This window comes from Dunckerocampus dactyliophorus, chromosome 19, assembly GCF_027744805.1.
Source record: "Dunckerocampus dactyliophorus isolate RoL2022-P2 chromosome 19, RoL_Ddac_1.1, whole genome shotgun sequence".
Lineage (NCBI taxonomy): Eukaryota > Metazoa > Chordata > Actinopteri > Syngnathiformes > Syngnathidae > Dunckerocampus > Dunckerocampus dactyliophorus.
Window position 1 is genome coordinate 19,090,159 of NC_072837.1, and position 24,274 is coordinate 19,114,432.

At 42.3% G+C, this 24,274-nt stretch overlaps 2 long non-coding RNA genes across 2 annotated transcripts in view; one reads left to right on the forward strand and one right to left on the reverse strand.

Annotated features, from left to right (window-relative positions):
- The first annotated feature begins 624 nt into the window (after positions 1–624).
- LOC129171937 (uncharacterized) overlaps positions 625–24,274 on the forward strand; it is a 30,577-nt gene continuing 6,927 nt past the window's right edge. Inside the window, exons 1-2 of the long non-coding RNA XR_008566868.1 lie at positions 625–830; positions 931–1,056. This is a non-coding gene — a long non-coding RNA (uncharacterized LOC129171937). The remainder of the gene's footprint in view (positions 831–930; positions 1,057–24,274) is intronic.
- LOC129171934 (uncharacterized) lies at positions 3,633–5,072 on the reverse strand. The gene is made up of 2 exons (XR_008566864.1): positions 4,703–5,072; positions 3,633–4,605 (listed from the first exon to the last, which is right to left on the reverse strand). It is a non-coding gene; the product is annotated as an uncharacterized LOC129171934 (long non-coding RNA).

Genomic DNA, 24,274 nt, shown 5'->3' on the forward strand with positions numbered 1-24,274 from the left:
GAGCTGCCGCCACTGCTGCTGTGCTTTTGTTCCTTTCTATGTTGCTATGTGATATCAGTGCACCCAGGAAGGAAGTTCCCAAAATACTGTAGTAAGTATGACATGTTATCATGAGTGTACCTGTTACTACATGCTCACAGCATCGATTGAAAACCAGAAAACCTTGCTGGAGCTTTTTGGAGGTGTTTTAGTAGCGGCCTTGCTAGGAGGAATAGGTGCGTCCCATTACGTGCATTCATTGTCTGCCTCTTTTTACCTGTTTTTACATCTCGCACAGAAAAGAGAAAGACATGTATGTTCATGTCTCAGATCAGAATATTGACTGATGACCAAAATTCCCTTAAAAAGTGTACTTTTGCTTATACGGTACAGGTGAGTACCTGATGTCAAATTCAGGTCAAGTCCACGTGTATCGACAACAAGAGCAGTTCTGCAGTGCATGCAAGCGCTGTGTTTGTATTAACCCCAACTTGCTGCTCCTCAGATATTATTTAGAATTCAACCAGAGGCAGGAGATGGGGGGGGGGGGGGGGGGATGAAAAATTGATTGGTGGAATGTACTGTGCAGATTATGTCTTCTCTATGTCTGATTTTCAGAACGTGTCTTCAGCGTCTTTTGTCTCACCGGTGGGTGACTTGGAGGTTGGATGCAAACGTGAGGCTGTTTCACGGTCAGGTGCCCGCAGCCGTGCTGCCATTTCACATTTATTGTACCGAGGAAAGCCTCTCCCCACTGAGTCATGTGCCTCGGAGTTGGGAAATGGTCCTAAATGTGGTAGAAATCACTAAAAAGAGGCACTTTGATGAGTTTAGCCTTGAACTCTGGGCAGGTAATGAATATAAAGCTCCACCGTACCACTGGTTATTACCATCCTATCGTCATGTGACCAGTCCGTGTTTGACCGCATCACCTGATCTCTCTGTTCCCAGAATGCGCGGGCACACGACCCCCGGTCTCAAACGTGTCCTCTGCCCGCTCTCTGTCCAGGCCTGTCTGGAATGATCGAGTGGCGAGCCAACAGGTGTCCCGGTTTGCCGACGCTGGGCTGTCACCGGGTGAGTGAGGGGTCACCCAGAGGTCGGGGGCGTTCGCTCTGTCGCTCGGTGGTCCGATGGCGAAAACTTAACGCCATCGTTCAATGTCAACGCTGCTTTCAAATCAAGAGCAGAGTTGGAAACTGAGATGAAACAAAGGAAATTGTTTTTACTGAAGATATGCAAATATTTTATTGAGGAAACGCAGGAGAGGAAATAAAAAACTGTAGCCTGTTTCACAACACTTTTCTAAATATTGCAGAAAATATCACCGCTGGGCTTAAATATCAACTAGCAATGCTCATTATTGGTGTTCATATCGATATCTACTATGCTGGTATTGTCCAGCACTTCATTACAGAAACTGATATCAACCAATACTGATATTGGCAGCGACTCTTCCCTAAAACTAATGTAGAGAACATATCATGCTTTTTTATGGTGATGCCACTGGATGAATTTTGCAAATAAACACAAATAAGACGAATACAGTAATACCTCGCCACTCTGAACCCCCAACGTCACTTCCTGTCTGCCCCCCACTCAGCTCTCCTAGCACCACAGCACGTTTACAGCAACACACAACATCCATCCGTCCATCCATCTTCTATGCTGCTTCTCCTGGAGCCTACCTCAGTTGAATTTGGGCAAGAGCAGGGTACACCCTGGACTGGTCGCCAGTCCATTGCAGGCAACACACAACATGTGTGAGTCTGCATTGTGTCAGATTTATGTCTTATTTTCTCTTATGTCTACTATATTGGGTAATAGGAGAGTAAAGGTGACTATAGGGGGTTATTTCATGTCTAGAGGGCTCCAATGATGTTAAAAAGCATATTGAGAAGGTTGGAAACTGGTTTTCTATGCTCTAATTATGAAAATGTTTCATTTCTAAATTAGGAATCTTACTTTGCCGAAATGTACTGATCACGGTAGGATCTGGAACCAACTACTGGCGATAAACAAGGGATTACCGTGTGTGCATGGCTCAGATCAGGGGTACCCAAGTGTTACATTTAAAATTTTAAACTGGTGGATAGACCTTGGTAATGTTATCAAGACAAACTTCAGACATTGCAAAACACACACCCAACATACCAGAGCTGGAGACATCTTCCATTTCCCATAGCAACCCTCCCAAGTTCACTCTTTCTTAAATGTAAAGTACATAACTCGGTGTCCACTCGGTGTTAGACTTTTGTTCAAATAATCTTATTTTACTCTTTTATACACAAAAAAATCACTTTAGTTGCAGAGTTGAGTAATTATTCCATGAATATATACCATCGTAATCATCATGGGGTTTGTTTTTCCATGGAATTATGTTCTTCAAAATTTTCAGCAGCAGGCGGACACGAAGGTTATGTACTTTTCACTGATTACACAACAGTTTTTTTTTTTTACACTGAGAATATTTGAATAAAACACATTAGAAACCAATTTCAGACATCATTCTTTAATTCTAAGTAGAAATCATGACACAATTATCAGAGAAAATATTGTTAATTTCACAACAAAAGTAGACATGCTTTACATGGAACATTTCAATGTCCAAATATAGACACTTTTTTACAACATAGCCGTGCTAGCGCAAAATAAAAACATGAACAGGCTTAATTTATGGTTTGGTAAGCTTCCCCACTCTATAAACGTCAGAGTGATAGGGATAGTACACATTGTTAGAACAACAACTTCAAATACTACTCAAGTGAAGTTGAAGACAGCAAAGGGTACCCTTGACCTGAGCCATGCACTTCTAGAAATGTACGTACACTCCCCATCAAAATCTTAAGCGCAGTTGAAAAATGTGAAGAATGTATATTTTGCACTATTGGATCTTAAAGAGGTTCTAAGTGGAGATTCGAAGTACAAAAAGAAGAAATGGGAGTAAGACAAAAAAGCAATTTATTGCAAAGAAGCACTCAAGTTAAATAGGCAGGCCAATCCTCAGCCCAAATGAAGGTTGTTACTGGTGCCGAGTGCAGTCCAATAACCATCAGACACCATCTGCCAGAGAAGGCTTTCAAGAAGAGGCCTCGCCTCTTTCAACGCCACAAAATTGGGCATTTTCAGGAGAGCACCAAACATGGGACATTGAAAGGTGGAATAAAGTTTTATTCTCCCTTGACAGCCCTGATGGCTTCCAACGTTACTGGCATGACAAGGAGATCCCACCTCAGATGTTTTCCATCATCATGATCCTTCAATGGAACAATGGAGCTTCAGGTTGTGCAGGGGCGTCAAACGGCAGCAGGCTATGTGGAGATGTTGCAGGGGGCATCCCTCATGACTGAAGGCCCTGGTCTGTGTGGTGATGACTGGCTTTTTCCAACACTTCACTCAGGACTTTTTCCAGAGGAATAAGCTCACTCTTTTGGACCATCCCGTGTTCTCCAATGGAGAACATTTGGGGAGGGATTTACAAAAATGGACATGAGTTCCAGACAGTAGATGTCCTCCGTGAAGCCATCTTCACCACCTGGAGCAACATTCCCACTAGCCTCCTGGAAACACTGGCATCAAGCACGCTCAAAGCCATTTCTCACCTCATGAACAAGAATGGCACAGCTGCTCATTACTCACCCCTTTTTCATACATTTTATTTCTATTTTTAGGGGGTTCTGGGGGCTTTCTGAGCTATGCTCTTAAACTTTTGATGAGCTGATGAAAGTCTATTTCACTTTAATGCTTCCTTGCAATAAATTGCTTGCTCAAAATGTGTTTTGTCTCACTCCCATTTCTTTTTTTTGCATTTTGAAGCTCTACTTAGAACCTCCGTAAGAGGAGGTGCAAGATGTACATTGTCCGCATTTTCCAACTGATCTGAACATTTGGATCGGGAGTGTAGAAGTATATGTATGTGTATGGATACAGATACACTCATTACTTCTAAGACAGCATATCATAACATTCAAATGCACATGAACAGGAAAAAAATGCAAACAGAAAATATGAAGCAATGCTAAAAATGCAACATGCACACGTGGCTTTCATGGGACAGCGTTCAGTGTAGGCAGTATGTTACGACCACCGTGCCGTAGCTCTTGTTTGTGGTTCTGCAGCTCTGACGACTCACACGGTTTACGTGTTTGAAGTGGATTTGCAAAGTCACATCCCCATCTACTGGCCTGGCATGCACATGACAGGCGGGCGCTGTGGATCCTTGTGGTGGTGAACGTCCAGCAAGTGACACTCTCAGCACATAATTCATAACAATAAGCCCTCAAGCAAGGCATTGTTATGTTTCGTTGTCAGACCGTCTGATCCTGTCGTTTGCATGAATTAGCCTTTACTGCAAAAGGTGCTCAAGGAAACTAAAAAGGATCAGGGGTAAGTCAAGCCGCCTGCGCCCTTCTCTGATGCTAGGAATCCAACAGCAGCTCTCGAATAAGTCCGAGCCCCGAGTTGTTGTTGACCTTGACCCTGCGTGCCTCATCCCGCCCTCCCGCTCTCCTCCAAGGACGCTCACTCTTCCAGGCTGCTGCCGGGCGGAGGCTCGGCCAGATAAGACATGATGAATGCAGATTGTTTGCGCCGTGACAGACTCATTCGTTTACAGTGACGCCAGACCTTTTTGCATGCAAAAGTGTGAGTGCAAGGAAGAGAGGGGGAAAAAGACAAAGTGAGCCAGTAAATATGCACTGCGACAAAGAAAAAGTGCACTCACAGGCTGCTATCAGATGTCGGCCAGAAGAGTCCATTTTTCCCTGTAGGCAGGCGGGAGGCAGAACCAAATTGGAACGCGAGTCAGAACAACAAAGTGAGGCGAGAACAGAGGAGAGCGATAGAGGCGTCATGTTTCTAATCTAGCGGCGCCCGGATTTATGCCTCTCCCCAACACTCGCACAAAGCCTCGTCTGATACTCGCCATGGCAACCGAGCGCGGGGGACTCATTTTTAGGGTCGGTCTTTGCATCACACTCCACTTATTAAACAGCCCGTCTGACAGATTCCATGCTGTGCTGAGAGATGCTGCTTTGTCACGCTCTATGCTGAACACACACACACACACACACACACACACACGCACTCTTACCTCCGACTGTGTCCTGTAAACCACACCCACTTCATCCTGTCCCATTAGTCCCACTCTCTTCTTAAAGCCCCCAATCCTGTTTTCCGTAAACCACGCCCTCTACCTGTATCCTGTTACTCTTGCTCTCTTCATGTCCCATAAGCCACGCCCTCTGTGTCCAGTAGGCCACACCCTCTTTGTGTCCTGTTAGCACCTCCCTTTTCCTGTGTCCAGTAAGCCACACCCTCTGTTTGTCTCCTGCTGGCACCGCCCTCTTCCACTGTCCCATAATCCACACCCTCTTCCTGTGTCCAGTAAGCCACACCCTCTGTGTGTGTCCTGCTAGCCCCTCCCTCTCCCGCCGTCCCATAATCCACGCCCTATTCCAGTGCCCAGTAAACCACACCCTTGTTTGCGTCCTTTTAGCCCCGCCCTCCCGCTGTGTCCCATAGACCACACCATGTGCCTCTGTCTCAATTGGCATCCTAGCTCCTCCCTCTCGCTCGTCTCATTTGCCGTGTCCTGTTTGCCCCGCCCTGTTCCTGTTTCCTGTAAGCCACACCCTATTCTTGTCTGGCACTGTTTGTGCCCATGGTTGGGTATTATTCTGGCTAATACTGCGTTGTTATCTGGGCTAGAGACCTCATTTAGCCTTTTTGGAAGATAAAACTCTGTTCCCGTTCAGTTTTTACTTCCAGTGATGGATTCATTCTTGTTTTCTGTTTAGTTCCAGTAGCATGGGCCTCAGATACAGTAGCTCACATACGGTATCTGTGCGCTCGGCGACTCCCGCCTATCTTTGACTGCCGTCCAGTTGATGTAAGAGTTTGTGCTGGCGCGCTCGGCCTGCTCGTATCGTTTTACCAACGGCTTTGCAACGGCAGCGATTCCACTGCGGATGGATTAATAATACATGGTGTACTTCGACTGTAGCGCCTCATAAATAAACATTTTTCGTCAACGCACAAATGCACACGTCCAAATATTTGCAAGCACGTGAAGCAGCTCATACAGTGAATGAGGCCTTCATTTTACTACTTTATCTGTTTAGTATTGTTTGCAGTACACGCCATCACAACGCCAGCCATTTGCAGCACTTGTCCACAAGAGGCTTCTGAAATGATAAAACATTAAAAGTAACAAAACTAAAAGGAGAAAAATAAAATAATAATCATAACAATAACATTCCAAGAAAAGGCAGTTTTCCAAATGAAATACATTTGGAAATGAAAAAGCAAAGCAAAGGCAGCAAGGTGAGGCAATCAACCAGTTCAAAACTATTCATGTCAACACGTTTACTTTGATTTTAGCCATTGTTTAAGTCTGTTGTTAAAACCATCACTATTTTTAAAGAAGTTGGTAGAGAGTTCCAAAGCTGTGCCCCCTTTACAGCGAAAGTAGACTGACAAAAATTAGTCTTGCATCTTGGGACAAGACACGCACCGCTGGCGGAGGCTCGTGTGGTCGCTCGAGAGCTCTGTCACCTCGTGGCCAGTTTAGGAAGCAATGGTGACACGTGATTATTTCAACTTTTAAGAGCATTAAAATTCACAACATTTCCAAAAGTAAAAAGGTTACGTATTGTAAAAATACGGCAGTGGTGCCATCTCATTGGTTTTCGGTCCATGATTTTTATTGCCTGCTTGTTTCTGGAGATGATAGGTTTTAATGTGGCGGGGAAGCCTGTGACCATGAAGGTGTGATGTAAGGCAGTATGACAGACGAGAAAGGATCATTGCACGCATGGACAGGTTTGCAGCAGTTTTGTGACGCCTTCCTTCTAATAAAACAAAAGCAGTAAAGACTTGGTTGAACCTTTTTGCAGGTATACGTAACCTAACTATCAAACTTTAAATTCTCGTCTAGGATGACACGTGGGTACTTCCTCAATAATTTCATTCTTAATTCTTACCTCAAATACATCATGTGTGGGCCTGTTGCGTATGGATAAGCACACGGATTCAGCTTTTTTAACAGTAAGAGTGGGATGGATAACTGGAGCCACTCAGATGTTCAATAAAGCCTGCGTCAGATGCTCGCCTGCCAGGCTGGGTGTTTTAGAGGACACACGGATGACTGTGGCATCAGTCATCAGCGGACATGTGACAGTTGACATCTGGACAGCAGCTTGGTAGGTTGTTCATGTACATTGTGAACAACAGAGGGCCAAGAACAGACCCTTGCGGTACTCCCATGCTATTTGCATTCAAATGTGACTTGACCCCATTGACCCTAACGCATTGTTGTCTCCCCCCCAGGTATGATTTGAACCACTTCAAAGCAGCAGGTGACATATTGAATTGATTTCATTTATGCAGTAAAATACTGTGATTGACAGTATCAAAGGCCTTTTTAGGTCCAGGAATGCTGCGCCTACAACAACTTTTGACCTTCTCCAGCAAATAACAGTTGGCCATTTCACTGGAATATTTTTGTCTAAATCCAAACTGCTGTGGAGGAAGCAGTCGGTTAGACTCTAGATGTTCCATTAATGGTTCAGCTACGATCTTCTCCAGAACTTTAGCGACTACAGGGGGGAGAGCAGTGGGCCTGTAATTACTTGCTAAATCTTTGTCTCCTGATTTATGCGCTGGGATAATTGTTGCAGTTTTCCATTTTTGTTTGTATTGACAGGTTTCATCAGGAGATGACAAAGTAGATTTAAAATGACTTGCAAATTCTTGAAACAAGTATTACAACCATTTGCAATAGACTCAGGACTGACAGTAACTTTATTACGTACTTTGGGGCACTTTGTTTTAGGATGTGTTTGCTTACTTGAGTTAGTTGGTTTATTTGCTGTATGTGTTGCCACCGCTTAGAAGTGTTACTATGAGCCTCTTCAATGATTTTGGTGAAATAATTTGTCTTGGCTTTTCTCAGTTCAGACACCACTTTGTTCCTTAAGTCCCCAAAAACAAGGTGGTCGGTGTTGGTTTAGTTATTAACGACCTCTTAGGAGCAAGATCTCGCTCTTTGATGGCCTGAAGGCTGTACCACTAGTAAACCACGGAAGACACTTGGCTTTTCCATGTGTGTGGTACATCACGAATTGTTGGCACTACGATTCTTTAGTTACCCCACCCCAGCTGACGTCCTTCAAATCATATTCAAAATTAGCCTTTTTTGATTTTGGAATTCCTGTTGTTAACGTGACGTTCTGCTTTGTAGTGGTTAACTAAGCCTTTTTTAGTCAACTTTCTTATAATCAGTGTCATCTTATGATACCAGAGTGGATTTTAATTTTGTTTTACCACTTTTATCCATCCAGTCATGTTAAAATAGACATTCACAACCATTATCAACAACAGACAAAAGATTCTTCAGTTCATTGAAGAAATGTACGTCATAAGATGGGCGATTGTAAAGCACACCTACTGTATTTTACATTTCATGTTTGGGGAGAGAATTACCTTCCAAGTTTACATTTCATTCTACCTGTAGGCTCTTGAGATGCTCCCTATCTTTCTATAGCATGTACATCCTGGCATACTTATTAGTCAGTGGGAACATTACTAGTCAACCAGCTCTCAGATATGCACCAAAAAATCCAGTTTACAATCAGTAAGTCACTAATGTATCTGATCTATTTTGGGGACTAAACTTCGGATATTTATATGTCCTCCTAGAATTCCCTTTGGTTTTGTTCCAGAGTTCCAGATAATTTGGGCGTGGTTCACCGTTTGGAAAGTTTTAACCGTTTTAGTGCGGCGCCATTGGCTACATGGCTTTTGGCCCCTAAGGGACTCCGTCTTTGTTGACATTCGGCAGTTGTTACAGGAAGCTCATCGTGAGAATGATGACAATCCTAAGCCAGTATATTTTGTGGGTAAATGCGGGCCATAGAGCCAACCTCAACATCACTGCCAGCCACTCTGGGCCGCGCCAACGTCGCTGCAGCCGAAACAGCAACTGGTGCCGGACGACACGACTTAAATATAAATGTGAAACAATCTGAAACATTTGTGTTAAATCTATGTATTTATTCATTTATGGCAAATTCATTTAGTTCATGCCCTAAAATAAATAAAAGTTAGAAAATATTTGTTCATTAAATAAAAGTTAGAAAACATTTGTTCATTTTTATCTATCATAAATATGTATGAATATGTATGTATAGATATTTTTATTACTTCAATATTATATTTGATATTTTAAATAACCTATTTATTTATTTATTTATTTCAGAGCAAATGTATGATTTTAGATTATTTATTTTTAAAGTATCTAATTATTTTATTTATAGAGATTTTATATTTCTATATTTTATTGCTTTCCCAGGTTTGGCGCTGTATGCAGGCATATGGGAACTTGCGGCAGTGGCTCAGGAGGTAGAGCGGGTCGTCCCGAAACCAGAAGGTTGGCGGCTCGGCCTCGCTCCCTCCCCCCAGTCACTGTCATTGTGTGCCTCGGCAAGACACAACCGTGTTTCCGTCAGACTACCCCGGGGCAGCTGTGTCTACAGATGTAGATTACCACCACCATTGTGTTGGTGAATAATGGGTTGACTTCACTGTGAAGCTCTTTGAGTGCCTTGAAAAGCGTTATAAAAATCTGTTATTATTATATTTCTTTCTTTCATGGCAAATTGATTTATTTCATTTAATTTCATTACCTGGAAAAAGTACAGTAAGTATTTTCTATTTATTTATAGTATGATATGTATTCGTTATATGAGAAATGGACCTCTTGTTTGAAGAATACGATGCAACGCTTGATGAGTTAGCATAGCATCAATATTAAACAAATCTCCCACCGAAAAAGAATGCTGATAATGGGCTGAAATTGGTGAACTATTCAGCGAGGGGCGCTCCATCTGTGATGAGGGGCCGCCTCTTCCTGCCATCCAATGCCAGGAAGGGAAGTCGTCCCCACGGACTTGGAAAGCCGCCCGTCGCAAAGGACAACTGGCATCTTGTAAAAATTTCATCGGGGTGCCGTGAGCTCGTCGTTAAAAAGGCAGCCCATAAACGAAGCCTGCTCCAAAATGCCGACCCGCCTGGCTCGTAGTTTGGCCTCACCTTCTGAATAAATCATTTCCTGCCAGGGGAGTCCAAACTCTTCTCCTTCCCTCCCTCTTGGATCTCTCTGCAGCGTGGATCTGAAGGCCTCTGCTGAGAGCTGAGTCCGGATGTTCTCGGGGAAAAAAACACAATCCGCTTATTTTTATGTGTGGACGGCGAAGTGTTCAGCCCCGTGGCCTCATCTATTTCATTACTGGCTTGGAGCTAGCAGGGCCCGGTCCTCATGGAGCGACTGATCCGGCCTGCCTCCTCGCTCCAGGTTCAGCCGTCACACTCTGATGAGGACTTTGATATTCCCAATTGTCGGAGCGACCCAAGCAAGAATGTGAAAGAATTTCAAGTCTTCAGCAATTAGCGTCGCCGGGTGCTGGGAAGAAAAAAGATGATGTAAGACGCTGGTAAACGAGTCCCGCCCTCGCAGCTTTTTGGCATCTCAAGGTCCTGTTTGAACATCGTGCGTGTTTGCGTGTTTACTTCCGCGTGCACATCAAGCAGCTACCCTACAAACAACTTTAGCATTTTAAAGTCATCCTAATGAAATCCAACTAAATTCTCCCTGATTTCAGTCTTGTCTTGCCTCACAAAGGTCGTGACAGTCCCAGTATTTAGTCATTTGTTAGCATGAACCTTACAGCCTATGCAGAAAATGTCCACACATCATCACATGTCTGTATATGACATTTGTGGGGCCCCTGTGGGTTGTGCTTGAAATGCTTAGTATGACATGCTAGCACGGGAAGACCTGCGTTGGATTCTCCCTTGGGCATTTCTGAGTGGAGTTTGCATGTTCTCCCCGTGTGTGGGGGGGTTTTCTTCGGGTACTCCGGTTTCCTCCCACATTCCAAAAACATGCATGTTAGCTTCATTGGAGACTCTAAATTGTCCATAGGTATGAATGTGAGTGTGAATGGTTGTTTGTCTATATGTGCCCTGCCATTGGCTGGCCACCAGTCCAGGGTGTACCCCACCTGTCGCTCGAAGTCAGCTGGGATAGGCTCCAGCATGCCCCCACGACCCTAAAGAGGAGAAGCGGTATAGGAAATGGATGGATGGATGGACATGCTAGCATCCACGTGATCCAGATATCCTCAAAGTGTCCTAATGGTGAGTCAAACGCTTAGTGACGTATGGACATTTAGTTGTTCCGTCCCGCCGATGTTTAGCTTGATAGCGGCCATGTTTTCCATCAATCCTGCTCACATTTTACACGCATGTCCTTGTCACTCCCCGAAACGTGTGTACCGTATTTTGTGACAACTTGTCAAGGTTACAGTGAAAATTTTGTGCAACGCGTCTCAGAACTTTCAAGTCAACCCAACTTGTGGGAGTCAAACTTTGCAGTTTAATAACAGCGCCATCGTGTGTTGGATTTCTTAGAAAAAGAATCGCACAGGCAAGGCAGTACTGGCGTGCGTTTCTAGAAATTTTCACCTTATTGCGTGCAGCAATTCAGGAGAAGAAGAGTTACGTCATGGGAGGCTCTGTTTTTTTCACATGAATGTGTGTATTTGTTTGTGTAAGATAACTCTTCTACTCCTGAACCGCTGCACACAAAAGGGTGAAAATTGGTAAAAACATGTCAACTTAGTGTGTTGCCTGTGTTATTATTTTTCCAGCCAGTACACCGCATGGTGGCGCTGTAAACCCCAAACAGGTTGAATTCACCTGAAATTTCTCACACGGCTCCATGTGCTCTACAAAACACCCACTGTAACTTTAAGGTGTTTCGTCGAATCACTGCGAAATTTGGTGCAGACCTTTAGGGGACTGACAAGCGCACGTCTGTCAGATCTGAGCAAGATTGTTTGGAAAAACATGGCCACCATCGAGCAAAAGGTCTAAGCAACGTAGCGACCGATTGTCCACAAGTCATTGAGCATTTGTGTGATGATGATAAAAGCTTATTTTAATATTGAAAGCCTTTTCACCACAACTTGTAGGGGGCGCCACAAATGTTATTTACAAACCCCACAAATTTAGGCTAACGCAGTCTTCAACAGAAGCGGGAGACGCCCCCTACCTCGGCTTGCCGTTTACACTCAAGTGCACTCCACTTGTCCGCGAATGAGACTCCTGAGCGCCTCCATCTCGCCGCCTTACAGAGCACGGCAATCGGCCCGTCACAGATCTGCACCCGCGATTACTCCCCGAGACCAAATAAGCCCGGGAGTGCGGGATGGCGAGGGAGGCGGAGCTGAGATTCAGGGAAGTGTTCCAGATTTATTGTTGGAGAGCAAAGTGAAGCCAAGATAGTTGTTTTTTTTTTAAAGGCAGAAAAGCATTTACTTTTTTATCAAGAGCACACACATAAAACGCTCCATTCACGCACCAAACTGTAACCAGGAGTTATCTGGGCGAGGGAACGGCACAATAACAACATGTGTGAGGTCGTCGGGTCGGTGGATGCTCGCAATCGCGCTCTCTTCAGCTGCTCCGTAAGCTTTGTCGCTCAGGGAAGCTTTAAGAGCTCTCCCTGCCGTGGAATCCATTTCACAACTTTAATGGACTTCAAGTCGGCTTTTGTGTCAGGAAACTTGGCAACGCAGACGCAAAAGCGACAGATAAAGTCCAGCCCAGTCAAAAGCAATAGAAATAAGAGCAACGTGCTGCTTTGAGTTTGGACCTCAGCTCCACCAACGTCTGTAGGCTTCTGGCTGAGCACAGCTCTGTATGCGCTGGAATTCTATCTGGTCCTCCTACTATCGTGTGTAAAAATAATAATAGTACTATACAGCACGGGTGTCTACACGTCTTCAACCGAGGGCCGCTTACGAAAAACATCAAAGGGTGCGGGGGTCATTTTGACATATATATTTTCAAATCAAGTCACGATGACATGCGAGGTAGTTTTGTGTGTTTGAAGAACCATCCACATTTTTATTATTATTACTGTCATGTTTCAACCTTTTCTCCTTTTTGCACGTTTTTCAACTTTTGCTGTAGATTTTTTAGTTTCATTAAATTTGATGTAAATGTTTGTATTTTGAAATGATACTTACATTTTACATTTTATTAATTCGACGTTTTTATTCTTGTATATATATATATATAAATATATATATATATATACAGTCAAACTTGTCTATAGCGGCCACTAGAGGGAGTCTGCAAAAGTGGCCGCTATAGACAGGTGGCCTCTATAGACAGGTTGGCGTCCAGTTTGAATGTTGACCAGTGGAGGAAAAACAAGAAAAAAAAAAAGGGAAAAAATAATAATAATAATGTTGACCAGTAGAGGGCACTGCAGACTGCGGATAAAAGTTGTACAGCACTACTAGGCTTGTTATTATCATGGTTCATGGTTTTGGTGGATTTGTGGATGAGGATTGATGAAAAATAACGTGAGTACATTCTAAAATACTTCAATTAAGTACAACCGAACTCGGTTTTGCTCCCGCTGCCGCATGCATGCTAGCGTATGTTTTTTTTTATTGTAGCGTCGCTGGGAGCACGTCCTGTTCCCAGCCTACTTTGCGGTAATGTTTTGGTGCAAATGCTCTTAAAGTTACATGTTTGACCAGGAAATAGCAAGCTCAAAAGAAGACGGCTTTTTTATGTGGAACAACTGACAGTTTGTGTGGATCTTGTGAATGATTGTGACTGAGCTAGGACGCAGTAATTAAAGTCTACACACGACGGCTTCATTGATTAAAAACCAAACTTTTTCGTGCATGAAGCTTCTACTTGAGTTGGTAATTTGGCCGCTATATGCGGTCAGATATTGACCAAGGGAGACAAAATGGGTGGCTGCTGGCCGCGTTGGACAGGTGACTGCTATACACAGGGTCTATAACATGTAAATTTGCTGCGGGGGATTTTTCAGTGGCCGCTATAGGCAGGTGGCCGTTCTATAAAGGTGGCCGCTAAGACAGGTTTGACTGTGTGTATATGTATATATATATATATATATATATATATATATATATATATATATATATATATATATATATATACTGCTAAAAAAAATTAAAGGAACACTTGGAAAACACATCAGATCTAAACTGGGGGAAAAATGATGTTGAATATGTTTCCTGATAATAAGTGGGTGATGTATTAGTAACAAAATGATGCCACATCATTTGATAGAAATGAAAATGATCACCCTATAGAGGGGGGAAATCAAAGACACCCCAAAAATGAAAGTGAAAAAATTATTTTGCCAAAATGTCATTGTAGCAACTCAAAATGATTCTCAGTAGTTTGTGTGGCCCCCACGTGCTTGTACGCCTGCCTGACAACGTGGGGGCATGCTCCTAATGAGACTACGGATGGTGTCCTGGGGGATCTCCTCCCACATCTGGACCAGGGTATCAATCAGCTCCTGGACAGTCTGAGGAGCAACCTGGAGGCGCCAGATGGACCTAAACATAATGTCCCAGAGGTGTTCTATTGGGTTTAGGTCAGGTGAACGTGGGGGCCAGTCAATGGTATCAATTCCTTCATCCTCCAGGAACTACCAGCATACACTAGCCACATGAGGTCGGGCATTGTCGTGGACCAGGAGGAACCCAGGTCCCACTGCACCAGCGTAGGTTCTGACAATGGGTCCAAGGATTTCATCCCGGAACCTAATAGCAGTCAGGGTGCCGTTATCTAACCTGTAGAGGTCCGTGCGTCCTTCCAGGGATATGCCTCCCCAGACCATCACTGACCCACCACCAAAGCGGTCATGCTGAATGGTGTTGCAGGCAGCATAACGTTCTCCACGGCATCTCCAGACCCTTTCACGTCTGTCGCATGTGCTCAGGTTGAACTTGCTCTCATCAGGGAAGAGCACAGGGCACCAGTGGTGTAGTTGCCAATTCTGGTGGTCTATGGCAAATGCCAATGGAGCTCTACGGTGCTGGGCAGTGAGCACAGGGCCCACTACAGGACGTCGGGCCCTCAGGCCACCCTCATGGAGCCTGTTTCTGATTGTTTGGTCAGAAACATTCACACCAGTGGCCTGTTGGAGGTCGTTTTGTAGGGCTCTGGCAGTGCTCATCCTGTTCCTCCTTGCACAAAGGAGCAGATATCGATCCTGCTGAGGGTTGAAGGACCTTCTACGGCCCTGTCCAGCTCTCCTGGAGTAACTACCTGTCTCCTGGAATCTCCTCCATGCGTCCAGGTACCTCAGTGATGCCGTGGTCCAGATCTGGGAGGAGATCCCCCAGGACACCATCCGTAGTCTCATTAGGAGCATGCCCCCACGTTGTCAGGCATGCGTACAAGCACGTGGGGGCCACACAAACTACTGAGAATCATTTTGAGTTGCTACAATGACATTTTAGCCAAATGGACCAGTGTGCTGCATCATTTTTTCACTTTCATTTTTGGGGTGTCTTTGATTTCCCCCCTTTTATTATCAGGAAACATATTCAACATCATTTTTCCCCCAGTTTAGATCTGATGTGTTTCTGAAGTGTTACTTTCATTTTTTTGAGCAGTGTATGTATATATATATATATATATATATATATATATATTTTTCTGAACAAAAAATCTTGTCACGTTTTAATCTTGCAAGATTTTTCAACCGAGGCCTGCATACTAAAAAATCAAAGGATGTGGGCATCATTTTGATAGTTATTTATTTTTTAAATAAGCTAAAATCACCTCATGTTGATATTCTAATGATTAATGTACATTTAAAAAAGAAATATCCTGCTTTATTAGTAGTAGTAGTAGTAGTGTTAGCGTAACTGTCCTTTTTGCACTTTTTTCAACTTTTGCTGTTGTATTTTGTTTAATTATTTAATTAATTTTTTTTAATTGAATGTTTGAATTTTTGGCTTTTTTGTATTTTTTAAGCTTGTATTCCTTACATTTTTTAAATTTCTTTTTATTTTTCATTTTAAACTTTTTTTTTTAAGTCTGTTTAGGTTTTTTTTTTGTCTTTTTAGAATGTGCCGTGGGTCCAATTAAACGAAACAACAACAATATCTTAAAATAGAATAAATGAAATAAAATATTTAATATATTCATGAAAATATGAAGTAACACCCACTAAAACTATATCAGCGATCATGATCAGAACTGATAATTACACATGTACATTAGCAGCACAAGGCAACGTTAGTCTAGTGGTGGCAGTGAAGGTGCAGCTGCCAATAATAACAATAATAATAATAATAATTTGCAAATGCTGTCTGTTAAATGATATAGTGCATACTACACCTGTATACTGTATTAGAATGAAATGTAATCATTACAAATGATTATTATTATTTATTGTGTTGTGATTAGCAGGAGTAGTAGAAGGAGGGGGAGTGGAAAACAGACATCTGAGGTTCGATACAACAGCTGTAAAATATACGATATGATCTTTGTAGTGTTTTATAGTTGTGGCAACGCAGCTTACAGTGTTTGTGTTGGTGTCTGCTGTGGTTTAGTGAAAGAGAAAGTGCTGTAGAAAAAGTCTGGTAGTGAAAAGTGAGCCATTCCAGGGGAGGGGTAGTTTCCCCCAGTGAAGTGCGCCGGGGAGGGAGCGTGAGGCAGAATGAGGAGATGGCAGCAGCCCAGGGAGATAAGGTTCATTAGGGAACAAAACCTAATCTCCATTTTAACCTTACATTTTGGAGCCGGGCCGCAGTGAAGGACTGGCGGCGCCCCTGAATACCGATGAATGCCGATGAATCCCTCCGCCCCCGCCTCGCTATCAGCGCGTGTCAGCTAATGCTAATGCTCGACGAAGGACATCATCTTTCTCTTTCTTCCTCTCTTTTATTTCACCAGAGAGAATGGGGCGCCCGGGGGGGCCCGCCTTGGAGCTCACAGGGGGACTCTGTGTTTTCCTAAGCGTTGATATCAATCTTTGAAATGTCAATTTAATGAGCCACTGAGCCTCGGCATTAGACGTGAGTCGTCATGTGAGGAATCCCTCGTCCTGCCTGCTTGAAGCGCCAACGTGTGTTATTCTTGCACTTTGCCACCTCCATGGCTGCCACGTAGCACGCAAGATAGCAGTACTTCAACGCAACATGTTTGCTTTCCTTGCGTTGGCTTGCTTTGTGGACATTTTATTGACTTGGAGCACCCCCAAAACTCCCCCCAATGTGTGCCTGCTGCTTGTCACGTTCACCTTTGCAACTCTTACAAGTGTAAAAATAAGTTCACCGCTGCTACAGGTTTAATGACATGAATGTTGTTTTTGTGAGAGATGAGCTTCACGCTCCTCACCTCACAAAAACAAGTTCAGCACTGCAATAAGGAACGACGACAAACTGTAACACCGTCTACAATGACAAAGGCCATAAGGTCATTCATGTCGCATGCACCTCATCAGTCAACACTCATAATTCTTTCTTTTCCCAATTCTTACAAGTGTAAGAAGAAGTTAACTCGCTACGCGCCTCATCCGTTTCATTATTTGTACATTCTTACAAGTGTAAGAAGTTAACCCACTATGCGCCTCATCCATTTTATTTTTTTACATTCTTACAAGTGTAAAAAGAAGTTAACCTACTATAAGCCTCATCCATTTAATTCATTTAAAATTCTTACATGTGTAAGAAGAAGTTAACCCGCTATGCGCCTCATCCATTTCGTTTTTTACATTCTTACAAGTGTAAAAAGAAGTTAAGCTGCTATAAGCTTCAGTCAATCCATTTGTTTGCATTCTTACAAGTGTAAAAAGAAGTTAAGCTGCTATAATAATGAGGTGATTATACAATGATATGGTCTAAAAATTAAAGGATGGGGGGGTCATTTTGATAGAATTTTTTTAATTTGTCAGTACGGGCATTTGAAGCGATTTTGACTGATCTTTCAAGGCACACGGAATATTGTGTTCTATGATTTTATAAACATGGAAGCTACCACAAGAAAGATTAGACTCCCGTCTTTTATCAGGAAAAAAAAAGTTATTTTTCTACCTTTTTCTGTTGTTTTGTAATCAGCGGTAGAACATAGGTAAGTTTCAGGGAAATATCAGTTCCCGACTAAAGAAAGTAACCTTCTGCATACTACACTCCTCCACGCTCTCTCACGTCCTCCTTGCTGTCGAGTGTGTTTTTACATGTAAAAGATCCCTGCTGAGCTCTTATCAAATGCACTTCTGCCACCTGGTGGCCGTTTTTATGGCTTAAAACCGCTTGAAAAGCCACTTCGTTTAGTCTGCAGTTGTGTCATCACCTCTTCTTGCCTCTCTCGCAAAAACAATGTAGACGTTTGGTACGTCTTTGGGGTCGGGCGTTGGGGTGTTTAAAAAGGCATGAATGCGCCTTTGGTATTGAATGAGTGAAAGAAGAACTAGCTAGAGTCCAGTATACTGCGCTTCACCGTGCTTCCGAGTGTGAAGTCTGAATGAGAATTTGCGGTGTATTTGTTGCTTCCATCTTAGACTGAAGGCTAAATGTGTGGAGAGAGTACTTATTTCAAACAAAGAGCAGCGAGGATTGGGAAAACACGCAAGCAGCAAAAATCAAAAGGTGCGAGCGCGAGGCAAGGTGATGATGACCCTGATAATCCACCATTCTTCAGTGCTCCCACCACAAGGTCACCCCCCCGCTGATGCAAAGAGCCATTATCTGTGGGGGTGAGTTGGTCCACCGGGGGCTGGGGGGCGCATAGGCGGAAAAGGGCAAGGGGATGATGAATACGGGCGTCCCATGATGCCTCTAACGTTGCACAGGTGCAGGTGACGTCCGCTCTATTGTGTCGTTGACTTTACAACCACGCAGCACACGTCCACCTCCTCCCTCGGGGAAGACGTCCCCTCCCTACCTCTCTCTTCTGCCTGGTGACCTGATATTCATGGAAAATCTACACTTTTACCGCTCTCTGGAGTGTCCACGAACACAACACTGGCGTTGCCTTGCTCCAAATAAGGAAACAGGAAGTAACAATTTAAGCAGTTTCTTCTTTGTGTCCCTGTCTTAGTTAGCACGCTACATTCCTGTTTAGTAGCCTAGAACACAACGTCAGATGTTAAAAATTCAAATACACAAGATAGTACAGCAATCCCTCGTTTATCACGATTGATTGGTTCCAAACCCCACTGTGATAAGTGAATTTCCACAAAGTACGATTCCTTATTTCTAAACTTAGAGCATAGAAAACCTGTTTACAAATTTATTAGAGCCCTCTAGACGTGAAATAACACCCCTATAGTCACCTTTACACTCCTATTACCCAATATAGTAGACATAATAAGAGAAAATAAGACATCTAAGACCTTGTAAATGTGTTTTTTAACATTATTAGAGCCCAACACTCCTACAGTCACTTTTACACTCCTATTACCCAATATAGTAGACATAATAAGAGAAAATAAGACGTACTATAGACTCACACATGTTAGCATTAAGAGAGTTCCTTGTGACACGGGCAAACCCATAGAATGACTTTAGAGGTTTTTTTAAAACCTTTGACATCAAAGCTGAAGCCGGTAATAAGATTAGCGATGCTATTTCAAAATGACCATAAGTCTTGAAATACGGAAATAATTCCAACGGTTTCTGAAGCTAGAGACTTGCTGCGCTTTCTCATGATGTACCGGTTATTACGGTAATCTTTACGTCATTACCATTTCTTTTATTTCTGTTATCCTTGATGTAAGCAGGTAAAGCTCACTGAGATGAGTGGCCGGCCAAGATGGCGACGAGACAAGACAAGACAAGCTGGCGACGAGACGAGACGAGACGAGACGAGACCCACTTTACTTACATAGCCTGTGTGACGGAGAGGGACAACATTCTGCAGGAAAGTGATATTTGGCTGGTGTTTTTTACCGTTTGTGTTGTGGTTGGCCGTGTTTGTGGAGGAGGTTGTTTGGGAAGTAAACCAGGAAGGACGTTCGCTTACTCTTTGATGTTTTACAATTCAAAGTTCATCCCAAATCCTTCTGGGTGCCTTATAAGTAAAAACCCGTCCAATTCAGTTCAGGAAAAAAATAAGGTATACGTGCGGGTCAAATTCCAAAATTGTTTGACCTCAGGGACAGGAAGTACTCACTAGTGACCCCTAGTGGAGACGCGGGTGTACCTCAGCTGCAGTGGTGAAGAGAAGAAAGGAAGGAAGTGATGAGTTTTCAGCTAAGAGGAGGATGAAGATGTGGTGCAGCAGGTCGTCCTGGTTTCCATCAGCTTTGCTTCCAGTCAGCTGCACTGGCTTTGGAGGGCGTTCATGGCACAGTTTAGCCGTCAGAGGCGACCCTGACACGGCTAATCTCCTGGCCGCGTGCCGTGAAATGAGTCTTATTAAGACTTGAAGTGGGAGCCGAGAGAGACGGGCTCACCTGGAAACGCTCCGAAATCGCAAGAGCACATGTGGCATGAGGCCCCCCCGCCGGAGGGTTTGGACGCCATGTGTCCCAAATCCCACCTCCCACCCCCCCTCTCTCTCTCTCTCTCTCTCTGCCGTCTACTAATTAGAAACCAGAGACAAAGACTGGAAGCTTCAGTTCGGTTGGAGCCGCTCCCGCTTTGATTAGCGCTAGCATGACGCTCCAAAAGTACAATTACTTTGATGGCATTTTACTCCAGGGCAAGTAAAAGTACATGTCACAGAAATTAGTCAAGTAAAAAAAAAAAAGTTTACAAAAACTGTACTCTTCAGAATTAGTGCAGGGGCGTCAAACTGGCTTCCACTGTGGGCCACATGGTAGTTATGGTGGCCCCCAGAGGGCCGCCTGGAACTGTCAAACCATATCAATATATAATCACCTCATTATTATTATGATTATCATCTATTTATTTACGTACTTACATTGAAATCAGAGGTCAAGGTGTTTGCAAGAAAACATAATACCTAAAATACACATACACAAAAAATAAAAACATAATACATTTACGAGAAAGATTATGTGCCTTTTGGATTTTTTCTTTAGAATTAACGTTATTTTTTTATGTAATAAAATAGTTTTATTAGTTAGTTTCCGATTAAACAATAAAAACATAATCATAAGAATTAATAGAAAAAATTAATTAATATAAATTAATAATATATAATATGCATAACTATCATTTTTAATGTACAATAAATCAAATCATAAAAACTAATACATAACATGTACACGCATTAAAAAATACATTTAGCAAAAAAGGTTATGCGTCTTGTTTTTTTGATAATTTAAATCATTTTGATTGTAATGAAATATAGTTATATATAATAAAATAAATAACTAATCAAAATTAATAGAAATACAAATAATGCAGTAATAACTCAATAAAATACTAAATATATAATATATAGACTTACATAATAAATTAATAAAATAAAATAAAAAGTGTCGTTAGAAGGTCGTAAAGGTTTTCTATGCCCTATGTGTCTTATTTTCTCTTATGATGTCTACTATATTGGGTAACAGGAGTGTAAAGGTGACTATAGGGGTGTTATTTCATGTCTAGAGGGCTCTAATAATGTTACAAAGTGTATTTAGAAGGTTGTAAACAGGTTTTCTAAGCTCTAACTTTATAAATACTTTGGGGAAATTCCCTGATCACGGTCGGGTTGTTGTACCCGCCATGAACAAGGGATTACTGTATTCCCATTTTTAGAAACAAGCGCAGAGCGGAAAAGGGACAAACTTTCTCCCGTTTTACCGTGAGAATATCCCTTGACTTTTCGGCGTAGAACGTTGGGACACGCCTCCTTTTCGGTTGCACACGTCAAATGCAAGGCGGTGAATATCTTCTCCTAACTTAGGATGCAGCGTTGCTTTAAGATTGGATTCTCTTTCTGAGCCTTTGCGCTTCAACTGAGGTGCGCACACGCGTGCACACACGTGCACACGCGTGCACACACACATTCTAACACAGTCTGAGTGGTTTTGGTGTAATTGAAAATTTCTTGTGAATTCCATCTTCATCCACCTCGCTTTCCATCAGCGTGCAAAACGTACATGGGGAGGGTGGCGGAGGGGTATGGGGGGTGTGGGGGCTTGCCGGGCAGAGGCTGATAACAAAACATGTTTATTCTGCTTAGTATTTATGAAACACCTCACCGCGTCTTTTTTTCTTTCCGAGGTATAATCTGTGCTGATAGCGGGATGACAATAACAAGACGAGAAGATGAACGTGTCATGGCGCTCACGTCGCCGTTTGTTCCCAGGATGACTGATGTCCACGCCGGGGCTTTAAACGCCTCGCAGGCACAAAAAGAAAGAGCGGACGTGAGCGCTGTGCTTCGTGCGGCTCCAGGTGCTTCACTTCTTTTTACACTTGGATGACATGTGCGCTATCTTCCACTCACTTCAAACCCAAACTTCTTACTTTGACCCTGGAAAGGACTATTTACCCCCGAGGTGTCCAAACTTATTCCCAGCCACAAATGAAAGCATTCAACTTTGATATGAAGCAACGCGTGTACTGGAGCTATGCTAGCAAGTTACATACTTAGCGTATATAACATATATGCTAAGAATATATACAGTATATAGTTCTAGCATATATAACATATATATATATATATATATAGTTCATGTCAGCTATACTGCAGGTATACACATTATTCACATCACTTCAGTCTTTTACCCCATTTTTGCAGTTGTAGTTTTTTTTATTTTCCAAGTATTTCAACTTTCTTCCTTAAAAAATGTTCTTTTGGTATTATGACTTTATTCCCATAATATTCGCCCAACCTCATTTCCCAATAAGTAATATTCTGACTTATTTTTGTGAAATTACAGCTGGGTTTTTTTTTTTCATTTTTAGTGTTGTTGTTTTTTTTTTTATTATTTCAAAGTTCTTGTAGATTTTCTTTTTGCAATACTATGACTTTATTTACATAATATTTTGACTTTATTTACATAATATTATAACTTTTTCCCAACTATATTTTTGTTTGTTTCTCATAATATTATGTCTTAAAAATAGCATCCATATATTTCTAATATATATATCTTTTTATAATTCAACTCTGTGCTGCTGTATGACATCAGTTTATTCGAGTTTATTCTCGTAAAACGATCGCTTCTTTTGTCATGACAATATGACTTTTTTCTCGTCATATCAAATTACAGCTGTTTTTTTCATTTCTATTTCTAAATCTTTATAAATTTTGTTCTGATAATATTTTGACTTTAATTCCCATAATGTATTTTTTTTAAATAATTTTATTTTGTTTTGTTTGTTTCTCGTAATATTACAACTTAAAAAATACGCATATATATTTTACATAATTTTTTAATAATTCAAGTCTATACAATTAAAATGCCGTCCATTTTCCTCATAATATTACAAGTTTATTTTTCTAAAATTGCAACTTTTTTGAATATGTCTTTTTTTCCTCTTAATATTTTGACTTTTTCTCATAAAATTACACCTGTTTTTTCCATTTTTGCTGGGTTTTTTCCACCTATTTCAGCTTTCTTCCTGTAAATTTTCCTCTTGCAGTCTTATGATTTTATTCCCATAATATTTTGACTTTATTCCCCCTCCCCTCCTTTTGACTTTATTCCCTTTTTTTATTCCCCAACTTTCCCCTCCAACCTAATTTTGCAAAAATTACAACTTTATTTTGTTTTGTTTGTTTCTCATAATATTGTGACTTTTTTCATGTATTTTTTGAATATTTCACCTTCCTGCTACTAAAATGATGTTATTTTTCCTCACAATATCACAAAGTTATTCTCGTAGATTACAACTTTTTTCTTTTAATATTTGGACTTTATTCTGGTAAAACGACTGCAGGTTTTTCCATTTTTGCTGTCGTTTTTTTTTTTTTTTTGTAGTTTTCTTGTTAAACGATGTTGCGGGCCAAAAAAGAACCAGCTGCGGGCTGCAAATGGCCACCGGGCCGCACTTTGGACGCCCCCGATTCCCACAGTGGAAGGCGTTTATGTCGACAGCCCTCGGCGTGGCTGACATAAGCGGCTGTGGACATCAGCCCAACCCCGCCTTGCGTTTCCTCACTGAACTTGTTCGGAGAGAAAAAGGAGGCCAACTTCTGCTGGAATGCTTATTTGCGTTTGCGTTGAAAGGAGAAGGTGTGGCTTTAATCCCCAACAAAAAGCGTCTTTAGCGTCTTTGCTGCGGCGCCGTGCGTCCTCACACGGCGTCCAAGTGTTTAATATTCCTGCCGAGGACGAGCTGTGTCAGTGAGCTTTCCTCGCGGCTTACAGCGAGATTATTAGGCTCAGTGTGAGGAAAAAAAAACACTTTATCCTCTACGGGGCACGGCCACACACACACGCCTCGCATCACCGACGACTTTGGACGGGAACACTTCTACTTTTGGGCTTTTCTAGGTGGAAACAACAAAAAAAGGTTAGTTTTAGTCC